The 13,609-nt window shown below is 43.2% G+C and overlaps 1 protein-coding gene and 1 long non-coding RNA gene across 6 annotated transcripts in view; one reads left to right on the forward strand and one right to left on the reverse strand.

Moving 5' to 3' along the window:
• Positions 1-13,609, forward strand: part of PCSK5 (proprotein convertase subtilisin/kexin type 5) — a 413,936-nt gene that overhangs the window by 340,182 nt on the left and 60,145 nt on the right. The gene's annotated exons all lie outside the window — the stretch shown is intronic.
• The window catches only part of LOC141577463 (uncharacterized), a 40,715-nt gene that overhangs the window by 7,910 nt on the left and 19,196 nt on the right, over positions 1-13,609 (reverse strand). Inside the window, exon 2 of the long non-coding RNA XR_012506401.1 lies at positions 940-3,462. This is a non-coding gene — a long non-coding RNA (uncharacterized LOC141577463). The remainder of the gene's footprint in view (positions 1-939; positions 3,463-13,609) is intronic.

Genomic DNA, 13,609 nt, shown 5'->3' on the forward strand with positions numbered 1-13,609 from the left:
TGTATACTAGCCTGGTGTCTCCTTTAAATTAGAAAGAAGTTGCTGATTGTGAAAGTGAAACCTGACATTCATAAAGGAACTTCCGGTGACCTACTGCATCACTCACTGTCCAGCCAACCTTAGTGCATGACCCAGGTGGCTCGCCACCATTGTTTCCACAGACAGATGGGGAAGGGCAGTTCAAGATGCATATTTTTCATTTATTAGAGCCTCCCTCTCCCCTCATTTTCTAAATGATACCATATTTCAAAGGTGGGGGGTTAGAAGGAAAGAAACTTTAAGAAAAGAGAGCACAGTGTTGGAAGAATTTGCAGACAAAATTTGCAGTTCCGTGGTCCCTTATTTATCCTGGCTTTCTAGATTAATTCACTTAGCAAGTATTTATTGCATACTTCTCTGCTTTCTGCTTTCCCATCATTTCTTCCACCAATGACAGGACTGTATAACCTAATGTTCATCTAGCATCTTCACTCGCCAGGCACTCTGCTAAACACTTAACGGAGATGAGTGCTTTCTCAGCTATAATCCAGTGACTTTAACAGATGGAGAAACTGAGGATCAGAGAAGTGTTGAAACTTGATCAATTTTATGCATCTGGGAAGTGACAGAGGGATTAAGCTGTCAGTTTCAAGCAATCTTGTGCATAACTTCACTCTTTTCATAGAGGAAATAGTTGGCTGTGAAGCTCTTTGTCCTCAGTATGCACTATGATACGGTTGTGCTGTGATAACAGACAACCCTCAGATTTCAAGAACTTAAAACAACAAAGGTTTGTTTCTCACTCATGCCACCTTTCCATTGTGGGTCAGCTGAGAACTCTGCTCTGTGTGGTCCTCAGTCCAGGACCCAGGTTGATGGAGCAGCTATTACCTTGTTGTAGCAGAAGCAAAGTACACTGGCTCTTAAAGGTTTCCCCAGGATGGACACTTGCTCACATACCTTTTGGCCAAAGCAAGTCATACGGTTCTGCCAGCGATCACAGAATGGGGAAACGCAAACTTGCCGTGTGCCTGCAAAAGAGAGAGAAACTAATGCTGTGAACACCCTAAAGACATTTTCACGTGGTAACGACTGAGACTGTCCCTGGCATACACTGAGGTTTGACCTTGTAAGTTTGTACATGAACTAGCCCCAAACACACACCCACTGTGTTTTGCTGATTTCTCTTTTCTGCTGCTCAGATCTTATCCAGTACCTTACCTTGGCAGTGTCTGCCTTTCTCCTTCTCTCCAAAAAACTCTTCTGAAGAAGTTGCTATTTTTTTCCCCCAACTGATGGAGTTTCTCAAAGTATTCTGCTATCTCCCTTCTCTGATCCCTTGGCAACAGAAGAGTCAAAAGAGGACCAGTAATAAATGACATGATAGGTAAACTGTCAGCTGAACGGACTTTGATCTTTCTTGACCCTGCTCTTTCAAATCCCTGTTGTGAGAATAATAATACGGTGCTATCTCTTGCCTTTATCTGCAGCCCAAGAAATGTGCCCACATGAGACCAGTCTTGGGAATTTGGACAACTTTTTCTCTAACTGTTTTAGAATTTAGTTCAAGAAATATTTACTGAGCATCTCTATCAGGCTAAGCCTGGGACAGTCGAGTGAATAAACATGTTCTCTGCTCTCATAGGGCTCCCGAGGGAATGGAAAGGTGGTGATTCTCAGCCCTGGGTGCACGTGAAACTCACCCAGGGGGATGGGGAAATGCAGCACTGGGACCCACTTTCAAGGTTTCTGATTTAATTGGTCTGGGGTGAGGGGTAGGCATGAGTATTTTTACAAAACTCTCTGACTGAGTCTAATGTCCAAGCAGAGTTGATTACGACAGGTATATAAGCAGATAACTTCAACACCGTACTTCAAATACTTTGTTGAGGATGGAAACTGAAGCAGGGGCAGACAGGTTGTATCATAGGAATTACAACTTACTGTCCATTCCATATGAGATGCTCAGCTAGGTAAGTACTTCATGAACATGATCTCAACTCCTCAATATAATCCTCTCTGTTCAAATTCCTTATCCTCATTTTATAGATGAGAAAACCAAGCTTATGCAACTTGCCCAAAGCCCCATTACCAGCAAGTTTCCAGCAAATTTCAACTTAGGACTGCCCAGCCACAAACCAACGGAACACTCAAACATTTGCTCTTTTTCCAGAGTAGATTGCACTCATTCACCACTGTCCTAGAGTATGTAAGTGAAAACTGTGTAAGGGTCAACCTGCCACATTTGCTTCACTCTTGGTTATATTCTTACGCTGCTCAGTTGTGTTTCCTGAAGTTTCCCTTTGCTCTTCCTATGTTCAGGTTCACATTCCTTGGGCTATGAGGAAGAAGAACACAGTGGGAAGGTATCCTAAGTTCAATGCTAGAGCACTGAGCTCATCATCTTGGCTCTCCGTATTATTACGCTATTTTCCCCCAGAGCCGAGTATAATCAAAGTTCCTCCTACTTGTTGTGTAACTGACCTGCGAAGTCGAGCTGCAAGCCAAGGCTGTCTGAATCACGTATGCTTGCAGGAAGAGCGCGGAGCCAACTACTTCCAAAACAAACCTAGTTAAACAAAAGCACACAGTGTGGCTGAGCACAGCATACGGGGCGGAGGGGTTCAGAAGCCCAGCCGCCATTCCTGACAGCACTGCGGTGTCTGCAACACTAAATTTCCAGTGAGCGGGGGGCCAGGGGCAGGTGGGCTGGGGGGTGGATTTGACCTTTTACCTAACTATCTAGAAACCAATAAGATCTTTGCGCTTTTAGGAGTAACCAAAAATGTTGCCAAATTACCTTTTTTAAGTGAAATATTTGGTATTTCTAAAATCCCTCAGCAACCAAGACCTCAGCTTATGTCTGTCCATTAAGTTTAAAACAAAAGTGAGACCAGCAGTAGTAACTGGAAGTTTGGATGATCTTGACTTGATTCTGTGGGATTGTGGAAAATGGAGTCTGAGATCTTAAGATCTATCTCCATCACTTCCCCACCACAATGAAAATCTTTGGGCAAGTCCCATACACTTCTCAGTTCTTAATTTCATCCTATTTTGGAAAGGAAAACATCCTTAAGTTGCCTTCCTTTTACCTCCTAATATAGCCCTGGAGATTATCATGTAAAGTAGAAAAATGACCGCATCTTGGGCTCTCTAAGGGAGTGAAACCAAAAGGTCCTATTATTAGTATCAAAATAAAATGTAATTTCTTCTCCCTCCATTTCCACCCTTTTTCTTTCCTGTGATACCGGCCGTCCTCCAGAGGCCTGCAGATAGACCTGAGGCCACAGGTCTTACCACTGGGTCAGAAGCACTTAGCATAGCACTTGCCACCGGGTAGGCACTCAGGAAACACCTGTGACTTTTGTACTTACCGTTAGCTGTCCTCATCTCACCTCCAATGCTCCATCTCCCTGGGCCACCGCCACATAGCCATTCCACAGTCCTTTACCAGATGGTAGGAAGAGCTTCAAGCTCCACTGGCTGAGGAGGAAAAAAACCGATTTAAGTCACAGAGCAGACACCAGAACAGAGAGAAGCTGAGGGTGGATGAGGTGGGAGCATCTGCATGTTGATACCCAGCTGCTCGACAGGCGGGCCTCCAACCAAGACTCAGGCCAACAACGAGTGTCAGTAAATTGCCTCTGTACCTCTTGAGTCTGAAATTCCAGCCTTCCAACAGTCAACAGGAGGGTAATTTGGTAGGAGTCCAGTCTCATCCTTTCCATGAAGTCTCCCTGCAACTCCCACCGGAGAAAGCTTGGCTGCAGCCCTCCCAGCAGCCCTCAGTTCGTCTTCCAGCACAGTGGGCCAGCCCAGGGCATGAGAAGCAGGATGGAGACCCAGCAGCACAGCAAGCTAGAGACGGCCGAAGGCTCAGGATGGGTCTGGGCAGAGCCATGCCTCATTTACCACCCCTTGGCCAAGTACCCAAAGCTGAAGCACTGGAAGGCGGGGGATAGCCTTGTCAACATCTCCAAACACCAGTCATGTTTTCACTGGTGATGTTACCGGGTCAATCGAACTTTTTTTCCTCCCTACTGCGCCTATGGCCATCTGTAGCAGCCAATTTTTTTTTCGTATCTTTTCCATCAAAACAGTGTGTTTTGACTGTTTATAAAGTATCCACCGCTAGGTAAGACAAGAAAATAATATTCTGTATGAACTAAGCAAGCAACCCAGGGATGTCTACTTCCCAGTCCCTTATTCCATGTCCACCAGGGACCAGGAGGCCCCTGAGAGCATTGGGAGAGAAGCATTTCTGCCCGAGCAGTTCCCATTCAATCAGGTCACCAGGATCAGAGCAAATCCAGGGAGAAATATGGCATTACCTCCAAAGAGCTAACATGGGTAATCTGACTTGGAGATGTCACAGGTGGACATGTAGAAAAGTTCCTCCATCTCTCCAACTTCTAATTTGGACCAGAAAGAGCTAACAGCTTGATTTATCATCATGATGGAATTTTATGCCCTAAAATAATTGCTACAAACCTGGATTTTCTGCTAGAAAAATAAATCAGCCTAAAAAGGTAGTCTCCATATTACCATGTCCCCAACATCTCAGGGATGACATCGAGCGTTTGGGTGAGTTCTGAAGGGGAGTCTGGAAAGAGAGAGGAGGTTGTTTTGAAGGAGTGTTTATTGGAAAGCCTGGCACAATCATGTTAGCTGCCCAAGCCAATTGTAAAATTGCAGATTTATTATGTTTAGCAGAAATGCAGCCTGTACGTTTGAAATATTATCCAAATGACCTGGCTTCAACTTGGAAATCTTCTATGAATTGAAACAAGTGAATTAGGGAGGCTCTTGCCTTTAGCACTGAAGGGTCTGTGGGAGGTGAGTCGAGAACCATTTATAGTAGTGATAAAATATTATATTTAAGGCTATAAAAATTTGGCATACAAGGTCTCAGTTCAGGAGTAAATTTGTTTTATGTGCTCGGCAAAAGAGCAACTGAAAAGTTTTACAAATGGGAAGTCTGACCTACTGAGATTTCAAAACATAAAATCTGTCCATTATGCCTGAGGACTGGGTATAGTAATTACCCTCTTGAATGTGAAAATGCAAATCAGAACTATGAAGTCAGTAACTGCTTAACTTTACCAGGGCATGCATGGTTAATGACAGTTACCCAGAGCCACTGTCCAACTGTCACATAATGTGCCCGAGTGTGCATTAATGGGACAGGCCACTTGGGCACTTAGCAAGGAACTGGGGAAAAGTATTGGCACCCTGTCCAATGAACAGATACCTCATCCAATGGGGCATTATGCTTTGGCTCTGCCAAGAAGCCAGCAATCCTTTACTTGGGATTCTATGCCTGGTTCAAGCTAGAAGTAGTAGAAAATCCTTGACAAGTGACAGATGTGCGTTTAATCAAGAGAGCCTCACTCATTTTAGTCTCCTCCCTGTCCCTGACCTTATCACCTGCCTCCCTCCTCTGGCTACACTAGAGGCTCTTGGTTCCGATTGTTTCTAGCCCATTCTTGCTCTCAGGTCCTGCACTAGCGGTTGCTTCCTCCATCTGGAATGCTCTTCTCAAGATATTAACCTGGCTGGCTCCTTCCTGTCGTCACATCGCAGTTTAAACATCACCTCTAAGAGGTTTCCCTTCAGCCCTGATCTAAAGAATCCAGCCCACCTTGGTTCTGTCTCTGTGTCCACCTCTCTCTGTCCTTCTCTGTCTCTCCTTCTCCTCCCCTGACCCTTTACCTCCACTCCCCCTATCCCGCACATACACATATGCACATTAATCACCTTATTGTAATTCTGGCAGATCACATGCAATTATCTAGTTTAATTTTAATATATTTTAATTTTGCATTTCCTTTTAAAACTTGTTTGCTCTATTTCCTCCTTCACTAAAATGTAACTTTCAGGCAGTCAGGGACTTTGTTCTATTTACTCTTGTATCATCAGCACCCAGAATCCTGCCTACCACGTGGAGATGCTCAATGCACAAGTTCTGAACAAATCCACGAGCAGACTCCCCAGCGGTCTGCCCTCTACTCTGTGAAGCCCTTCCCTCCCCCACTGTCCACTACTCTCAATTCAGCCAGAGCAGCTTTTGCTTTCATCTTTTTTCTATGTATTTGATTTTTTTATGTATTTGATTTTTCCTGTTCGATAAAGGATTCTGCTGCTAAAATAAAAATTTTAATCCTCCAGATTAGATAAACCCCTCTGCCTGAAGTTAATCCTGTGATTCTGGGAAATTCATTTAACTTCTCTAAACTTCAGTATCATCACGGATACTGGGGACGATTTCAGTACCTAACTTGCAACATCACTGTGTTAATGAGAAAATCCATCTATGGTAGGTAGAGTAATGGCTCCCGCAAAGATGTCCATGCCCTAATCTCTGGGCCCTCTGAGTATGTTGCCTTACACAGCAAAAGGGACCTTGAAGATGTGATTAATGTTAAAGATTTTAAAACGGGGATATTATCCCATATTATCCAGATGGGCGGAACCTAAGCCCATGAGTTCTAAAATGTGGAGAACCTTTCTAGTGGCAGTCAGAAAGAGATGAGTTAGGAGACAACCATCACTGCCGACTTTGAGGCTCACTGAAGGGGTCCCCCAAGGCCGAGGGGTATGCGTGGCCTCTAAAAAAGCTGGGTACAACCCTTGGTGATAGCCACTGAGGGAACAGGTCTCAGTCCTACAACTGCAAGTAACTGAATGAATGCTGCCAACAACCCAAAGGAGTAAGGAGATGGAGTCTCTCCTAAGAGCCCCCAGAAAGGACCATCTTTGCCACAGCTCTGGGTTTAGACCCACAAGACTCATACCAAATTCCAACCTACAGGACTGTAAAACAGTAGGTCTGAGGTTTTAAGCTGCTATAGTTATAGTAACTTGTTATGACAGCAATAGAAGACTAATACATCAAAGCATATAATGAAGTGCCTGGCACATGGTAAGGGCTCAATAAATGGTAGCATTTCTTACAAGTATTATTAATGGCATAATTATTAATATTGTTGCATTATCTCAAAAATCTCTTCCTGCCTTGATGCTGAGCTCTGAATTCTGAAAACCCTCTTCCTGCTTCTCTGGAAATAGCTTCCTTCTAGCTGTTTTAAAGGAATCGTTCACCAGCTTCAAGGGGTGAGTGTTGTGCTGGATTGAAGTGCAAAGATATTTTTTGAGATGCCAAAACAAGAGCATAAATTAACATCACTGAAGAGGGACAGATGGATAGATGTTGGGTGTTTCTGGATAGGCTAGCTTGAGAAGAACATCACATGACCTATGCAGTAGTTTGGCTGAACACGCTTAACCTGAATCCAACCAAGAGGAAGTATCAGGCAAATGCCAAATGAGAAACACGCTATTAAAACAGAACTACTGCCTTTCAAAAAGTATCAGTATCACGAACGACAAAGATGAGCCAAGGAATCCCGATTAGAGGAGACAAACACAATATGTGATCCTAGAACAGATCCCCACTGGACATGGCTGGGTCAGATGAAAAAAACTGGAACATAGATGGTAGGTAGATAAGTGTATTTATTAATGTCAAATTTTTCCTTAAGTTGATGACTGTACTGTGGTTATGTAAGAGAAGGTACTTATTCTTAGGAAATACATACTGAAATATTTAGAGATAAGGGTCACAATGGAAAAAATATTTTACATAATATATGTAACATATATATATATATATATATATATATATATATATATATATATATATATATATATATATATATATACACACACACACACACACACATACAAGCACACATATATATGTATGGATACATTGAAAACCTGTTGTTTAGTGTGGCCATCTTCATTTATTACCTTAGCTAGATCTCCTGGATAACGTGCTGCAGCTTCTACATCAGCCCTTGCTGCTTCGCCTTGAACTTCTGTTATGGAGACGGTTTCTTTCCTTACTCTCATGAACCAACCTCTGCAAGCTTCACACTTTTCTTCTGCAGCTTCCTCACCTCTCTCAGCATTCACAGAACGAAGAGAGTTAGTGCCTTGCTCTGGATTAGGCTTTGACTTAAGGGAATGTTGTGGCTGGTATGACCTTCTATGCAGACCACTAATACTTTCTTCACATCGGCAATTAAGCTGTTGCACTTTCCGTGTGTTCACTGGAGCAGGACTTTTCATTTACTTCAAGAACGTTTCCTTTGCATTCACAACGTGGCTAACTATTTGGCACAAGAGGTCTAGCTTTCAGCCGAGCTCAGCTTTTGACACGTCTTCTTCACTGAGCTTCGTCACTTCTAGCTGTTGCTTTAAAGTGAGAGACTCTTTCACATGAACACTGAGAGGCCATTCTAGGGTTATTAATTGACCTGATTTCAATGTTATTATGTCTCATGGGACAGAGAGGCCCAAGGATAGGGAGAAAGAAGGAGGAATGGCCAGTCGGTGGAGCAGTCAGAACTCATACATTTCTGGATTAAGTTCACTGTCTTTTATGGATATGATTTGTGGTGCCCCAAAACAATTACTATACTAACATCAAAGGTCACTCAACACAGGTCACCATAACAACGAAAAAGTTTAAAATGATGTGAGAATTACCAAAATGTGACACAGAGACAGGAGGTGAGGAAATGCTGTAGGGAAAATGGTGCCAATAGACTCACTCAATGTAGAGTTGCCACAACCCTCAATCTGTAAAAAAAAAAAAAAAAAAAAGGAATATATGTAAAGACAACAAAATGAGGTGTACCCATAAAGTGTTAAAAGAAAAACCACCCAAGTTTGCAATACTGTACAGAGAAGGAACTGCTGGCACTCAGTGCCCATTCAAGTCACATGTTTTCTTCTGATCTGTAATTCCATCTGACACCTAGCTTATCGTGCCTGTCCATTTTTCAGACATTTAGAATGTGTAGCTTCTAAAACTAGCACAAAGAAAATGTCTTCAAATTTCCCTTTATGTGTATTAAATGTAAATCCTGGTTGAAAAAAACCACAATTTTCAAATAATCCGCTAGTTTTAGATGCCACAGTTCTTAGAGCCCGAAGTGCCAGCACAGTGCTTGAAAATGTCCATGTAGCAGGCACAGTAAATACACTTCCTCAGAAAGGTGGTGGGGCTGTCATCAAAATGTTAGATGAATGAAGTAATCAGTCCACTGTTAAAAAAAAAATAATTACATGTATTTACTGCACGTAGGCATAAGTATTGATAAAAAAGGACCTACGGGAGGGATCATGGTGGACTGGGTAAATCACAGGCACCTCCAAGTGTTTCTAAATGTTTGCCTATTTAACTCTCACTCCAAAATAAGCCCTTCCACCTTTGATACAGTTGGTAAAGAACACTGGTGTCTGCGGTGGTATGTTTATGGAAACTGTTCCCTTCTAGTCACACACCATAATAGACGAAGGTTTTGAGCCTTCTGTGGTCAAGCGAGCCCTACTTCCAACAATGCCAAGTTTTTTTTAGAAAATACTGGAGATTCCTAAAATGCATCCATGCTTTAAAAAGTTGCTCTCATCACCAACAAGCCCGCATGCGTGGAGTCACCCACATGTACACCCGTCATTTGACAGTCTCATTCAACAGTGTCTCAAGGACCAGGAATGAAAATAATAATGGCTCTCCTACCAGCTCGGTGGCTTCCCGCAAAGTGAAGAAAGAAATGCTGAGCATCCCATTCAAGTAATTTGTGACCATTAGAAAGATTGGTAGTCGCTCTTTCCTTTAATCCCTTTGGAATAACCACATAGCCCATCTGGAGCATAAAAGCTCTAAGCCCAGAGAAAAGAGACAGCACAGACGAGCAGCGTCTGTGAACTTTCTCCATTTAGAGGTGCTAATAAGGAAAAATGCCGAATTATTATGATTACCCATGACTTGAAAATAGCTTATTACCTGCCAATATGAATGAAGGCCCCAGGAGGGCTCTGAAATGACAGGGAGAACAATGGTCTTGGAGACAGAATCTTTGTCGTGTCTGAGAGCAGAATCTCAGCTGACTGCAAAACAGCCAGCCTTATAAAATGGAGTTCTTTTCAAAGTGAACCCTGCAAATGAGCCCCGGGATGTTCCCATACCACGGAGAAGCAAAATGGAAGAGCTTTCACCAACCAATCAGGCCCATAAAACATGAAATGAAGGGAAGACACGGCCAGCAATTATCCCAAAGAATCAGACTGGACAGCCAATCTAAGGTGCTTCATGGGGGAGCCAAGCTCTCCCCAAGTGCAACAGCTAATTGTCAGCCTGCTTTCTACTTTATGTGTTATTGTGTAGACTTAATCATACTGTGAAATCCCTCTTGTTTTCAAACCTATGTGCCACTGGAAAGCTGTTAAGGCAGTCACATGAGATTCATTAGGAAGACAGGCTTGGCTTTGCAGAGACTGGGTGGCTGTGGCAGGGACTGTGTGTCATCACAAAGGCCACTGTAGCTGCTACAGCAGAGAATCCCCAGCCCCACAAAGCCCCTACAAGACATACTGTCTTAGTGGTAGCCTGCCGCGTTGGTAGGTGCTAAGCGTTTATCTTCATTCTGATAATGGGTCCATTTCCCCGTGAACTGTTGAGATTAAGTATTAACCACCGCCTGAGTTCTCTATTATGGCCAACTTTTCACTTTGTTTACCACATGATCAAAACAACCAGGATTTGTTTATTAATTTTTGCTCTCTGTCAGAATGGATACAAGCAGAAAGAGCTCTCAAAAATCTGCAGAGTACTAATTTTTTGGTCAATAATTCATTTTCCACCCTTACAAAACCTACATGCATGCTGCGGAAGCATTCACACACATACACATACGCTTAGGGAACCCCCACCCCTACCCCACAGACACACCGTGGTCCTAGCATGTGACTCGAGGGTGGAGAGACCCACTGTGTGCTGGAGATCAGGACATGCACCCTGCATTAATAGGTGGGGGGAGGAAATAACATAAAATTCTTTCTAATCTCTCACCACCTTTTCTAGATGACTCAGCATTGGGCTCATAGTGCTGCTTCTGACAGCCTTTCATCTTTCTAGTTCCTAGCCCATGTCAATCTATTACATTTAAGAAATCTCAAAAACCTGCCACTTTTGGAGAACGTGCTCAGAGGCGCTCTCCCTTCTCACCCACGGCATCCCACACAGACACGTGCACAGGCTTGGCCCTGGGTTCTCTGCTCCTCTGCACCTGAAAAATAACTTTGTTCTTATTCTAAATAACTTACGGAGTGTTCTTCAAGAAGCCCATGGTGACAAGGGTTGTTGCAACATCACCCATTGCTGGTGATCACATGTGTGGATTTATACAGTTCTCAATCACAGCTATAGTTTAAAATGTATCTCCTGGGTACTCCATTCTATTGAAGAAACACTCTAAGGTGTAGTTTTGATCTTCAAAGATCTTGAAGCACTGGAGGCTGGTACTCAGTAAATCTGGATTTAGTACTCAAGCTATCACTAATTAACTTTTGGCTTCGGTCAGGTCCTGAAAAGTCTAGGTTTCAGTTTTTTTGTTTTTTTTTTTATCTGTACCAATTGGGGAGATGGGTGGAAAGAGAATAAGATCAAGGGGCTTAAATTCCATACCTGCAAATGCCAGATGGGAACCACAATCAGGTGGGCCAGCTGGGGGCTCAGGCCCTCATGGGTACACCACCTAGAAAAGTCATTTGCTGCTCAGTCCTATCCAGTGTTCCAGGTAGAATTTGAGTAATTCAGACTTTCATGAGAAGTCTTGTGATTTCTTTAAACATAGCATGGGTCAACTCTGGGCTGGCCAACCAAACATTTGTGCAAACTAGAGTCCAGTTAGCAGCTTCTGAACTACAGGCCCTCCAAGACTCTCCTGACCTATTCTGTATGACGTTTAGAGCCGTCCAGCAACTGGCACGTAAACCAAGTATTCAGAAGAGTGTCTGGATCCTGGGGAAGACCATCACTGAAGCCCTCGGGGCATTAAATGATCATGAACTGTGGGCATCACTCACTCAACACTGTTTCAGCAGGTCCAAGCGTTACTAATGAAAATCAAGATGGAATTGCTGGCTTTGGAGGAGGAGGAGGGGCTTAGAAGGAACATTAAAGGAAACAAAACTCTGCTTTTAACTGTACCCAGTACTCCTGGCTGACGGTATACATAAGGAAGAGGAAGTGGAAGGGTCATTGTATAATCCACTACACAACCCTGGAGACTTGGCAAAACCTCCCATGGCTGCAAGAAATAAAAGCACAGCAGTACAGAGAACGGAGCGATGAAAACGTACCCAGTAGTCCACAGAAGCCATCAAATAACACCAAAGAGAAAAATGTGTAGGAATGAGTAAGGCGCCAAACACAGCAAAACTCTCAGATCAAGGGAAACATTTGCGAAGAAAACTATTTTCAAAATCTGTGAAGTTTTAAAAAGGTAGAGTAAGAGGCAAGGGCTCCAAACCCAGGGGGATGGATAGATTCTCTGGCTGGTGCCTCCTGATTAATGAGGAGAGAGTGATCCAGTTGCTATAGCGACTTGAAGATACACAAAAGAAAACATCACTTCTTTAAAATATTCCTGATGATGAATAGGCAGAGTCTTTCAAAATATCTTTTTAAAAATGTAAGAGGTTCTTTTTTTCTTCTTCAAGAGCATATCACACAGGATGGTTCTTATTCCCACCTCCCCCCCTCCAGATAACAGGACTTGTTTACACAAGCCCTAGTTTGCTTACACAAATGAGCAATTTGGGCAAAAAGTAAAGACCAGAAAATATGTCTGTTGGGGAATAAATTTTGTTTTTCAGCAGTTTTGTTTCTGTTCAGGCAGCAAGGGAGATAAATGTATGTTGTCTTGGTTTTCCTTTTTTCTAACAATATATTTAGCTGGAGAGTCTCCCTGGACTCTGAAATTGTGAAATACACCTAAACAGAGTCAGGAAATGAAAGGTTATGCTTTCTGTAACCTTCTCCTGTCTGAATGGAGAGGTAATAAAACATCTGATTTTGATGGGACTGCACGCCCAGTCCCTTCGTCTTCTCCAGCTTGGCTCCTGCAGCCCCGGACAGTTATTTCAGTATCCAAAGGATTGATCTGTTTTGCTCCAGGCAGTTTAACTTTGGCAGGGTATTCTGAATAGACTGGAGATTCCAAGCAAAGCATTGAAATGAAAATGACAGTGATGAAATATCCTGGGGACCCCTTCTGTAGGAGGCGGAGGGCTCTTAGTTGAATGATTTGGGTAAACTGTTGGGACAAAGTCCAGCTGACGTGCACCAAGGCTGTGACCTGGACAGACATCCTTTTGCTGACAATGTGATGAGGGCTTTTGTTAACCAGTAGAGGGATCGGTGGTCTTGAGAAGCATAGTCAGGCTGCACAATATGGTCTTTTAGACTGGGTGGGGGAATATTTTTAAGCAATGATACGTAATCTTAAATAGAGGCAGTGTGGAAGAGACAGAGAAACAACTTGGAATTCACAGGAACGGACATTTCCAAATCCTTCCTTGCCTCTTCCTAACTTCTGGGGGTTGCTAGAAATCCTTGGTCTTCCTTGACTAAGAGCTGCATTACTCTCATCTCTGCCTGGGGGTCTCATTACCATCTTCCTTCTGTGTCTGTGTGTCTGTTTTCACGTGGCCTTCTTGTATGGACATCAGTCATTGGGTTTAGGGTGGGCCAGTAGGACCTCATCTTAACTTCATT

The sequence above is a fragment of the Camelus bactrianus genome, chromosome 4, assembly GCF_048773025.1.
Source record: "Camelus bactrianus isolate YW-2024 breed Bactrian camel chromosome 4, ASM4877302v1, whole genome shotgun sequence".
Taxonomy (NCBI): domain Eukaryota; kingdom Metazoa; phylum Chordata; class Mammalia; order Artiodactyla; family Camelidae; genus Camelus; species Camelus bactrianus.